Genomic DNA, 2519 nt, shown 5'->3' with positions numbered 1-2519 from the left:
CCCTGGCCCCCTGGTCCCCCATATCCCTGGCCCCCTGGTCCCCCATATCCCTGGTCCCCTGGCCCTGGTCCCCTGGCCCCCTGACCCCTGACCCCCTGGTCCCTTGGCCCTCTGACCCCTGACCCCCTGGTCCCCCATATCCCTGGTCCCCTGGACCCCTGACCCCCTGGTCCCCTGGTCACCCATATCCCTGGTTCCCTGGCCCCCTGGCCCCGGTCCCCTGGTCCCCTGACCCCCTGACCCCTGGCCCCCTGGCCCTGACCCCCTGGCCCCGGTCCCCTGATCCTGGCCCCCTGGTCCCCCATATCCCTGGCCCCCTGACCCCCTGGCCCTGGCCCCCTGGTCCCCCATATCCCTGGCCCCCTGGCCCCGGTCCCCTGGTCCCCTGGCCCCCTGACCCCTGACCCCCTGGCCCTGGCCTTGTGCCCTGCTTCCAGGTCCCTGTCCTCCTGCCTCAGCTCCAGGGCCCCCAGCCCTGGCTCCCGGTGCTCCTCGCCCCATCCCCTACACCTGCCCTGCTCCAGCTTGCTCCTCTAGGCGTGAGAACACGCTGCCCCCTGGTGGAGACATGGGTCATGGCAGCTCCCAGGGGGACCTGCCTGTGGCTCACCAGACTCGGTCCCCAGCCTGGGTGCCCACAGCCCATCCAGCCTCACCAATCCCGGAACCAGCACAGCACCCCCGCAGCAGCCTCACTGCCCCTGGGTAACAGGAGTGCCCAGAGCACAGAGCCAGACCACCCCTGGTGCAAAGCCTGCTCCCTCGAAGAAAACCTGGGGTGGTGGCGTTCCCTGACGGTCTTCCCCATGCGCCGACACAGGCAGGCCCCTAGACCCCTCCACAGCGTCGGAGTCCTCCCAGGAGCTGGAGCGTGGCTGAGCAAGGCAGGCACCACATGGGGGCTCATCTCAGCAAACTAGAGAACAGAAGGGGACTGCACAGAGCCTGGAAGACTGGAGAGGTATCGGGGCCAGATCCACACTCTCTCCTGAAATAACCCGTGGTGAACATACGTGAAAGCGACGTGGGGGCCCACAGCCCAGACAGGAGGGATGGAGGCCATGCTGGCCCGAGCGTGCTCCAGGCAGAGCCGGGACCGCGGTGGAGGGCAGGCCCCCGCAGGGCCCCCGCAGGGCTGTGGAACCCCATGCAGCACAGAGACACTGACTGGAGAGGAGTCCCGGATCCCCATGGGGCCTGGCACGCTCCACAGCCAGAGCAGGGCCTGGCACGAAAGGGTGAGGTCCACTGGGGAAGGAAGAGGGGCTTGGCTCTCTGGGTGGGATGAATGGCCTCCACCGCCATTCCAGCCCCTCCTAGCGAAGTGTGTGCAGGAGACTCAAGGGGCCACGTCGCACACTTGGGTAAGCCAGCCACGTCCCAGGGCCACCTGCAGGAATATGTGTGTAAGTAGCAGGGTCCTGCACAGCACTATGAGATGATAGAGGGGGGAAAGGGGAGGGGAGACAGGGGAGGGGGAGATGATAGATCGGAGTGGGGGGGGAGATGGCACACGTCTGGGATCTCAGCAGCTGGGAAGCTGTTAGGAGGGTGGTGAAGGCCAGCCTGGGCCACACAGTAAGACTCCCCAGAAAAGCAGTCACAACAACAACAAGAAAAGAAGGTGCTTCAGGAAAGACTGAATATTTGGGGGCATGGGGGGACCTGCAGCCTTAAGGGCTAGTGTGAAAATCCAGTGCCTGAGAAGAAGATGAGATTGTTGGAATGCTGGAGAAGTCAGGATGCATGGGCTTGGTGGCACGGACGCTTCCCAAATGGAACAGAAGTGCCCAGAAGGGTGGGAAGAAGCCTCCATGGCAGCACACACGCCAGTGCAGAGATGCGTGTGAGACCGGAAGCCTGGAGGCTGAGGGGAAGACACGGAAGAAGGAAACACTCTAAGGAAAAAAATGATCAGAGTTTTTCCAAAAGTGGAGAAAAAAATTAGTTACCAGGGGGCTGGGAAGGTGGCTCAGTGGTAGAGCGCTTGTCTTGCATGCCAGAGGCCCTGGGTTCCATTCCTAAGCACCACATAAAGAAAAAAGGAAAAAAAAGCCGGAAGTGGCGCTGTGGCTCAAGTGGTAGAGCGCTAGCCTTGAGCTGAAGAGCTGAGGGACAGCGCCCAGGCCCAGAGTTCAGGTCCCATGACCGGACCCCCCCCCAAAAAATTAGGTACCAGTGGCTCATACCTGTAATCCTAGCCACCCAGGGAACCAAGGTCTGAGGATTGCAGTTCAAAGCCAGCCTGGGGAAGGAAAGTCCATGAGATTCTCATCTCCAATTTGCCAGCTAAAAGCTAAAAGTGTGAGTCAAGTGATATAGTGCTACCATGAGTAAAAAAGCCAAGGGGAATGTGAGGCCTGAGCTCGAGCTCCAGAATCCGTACAAAAGAAAGAGGGGGGAGGGGAGAGGGAAGGAGGGAGGGAGAGAAAAGAAAAAGAAAAAGGCTTGAGCTCTTCCACTTGAGCCACAGCTCCACTTCTGGTTTTCTGGTGGTTTATTGGAGATAAGAGTTTCAC

The sequence above is a fragment of the Dipodomys ordii genome, unplaced genomic scaffold, assembly GCF_000151885.1.
Source record: "Dipodomys ordii isolate 6190 unplaced genomic scaffold, Dord_2.0 Scaffold71, whole genome shotgun sequence".
NCBI lineage: Eukaryota > Metazoa > Chordata > Mammalia > Rodentia > Heteromyidae > Dipodomys > Dipodomys ordii.
Note: the sequence above shows the minus strand (reverse complement) of the source record.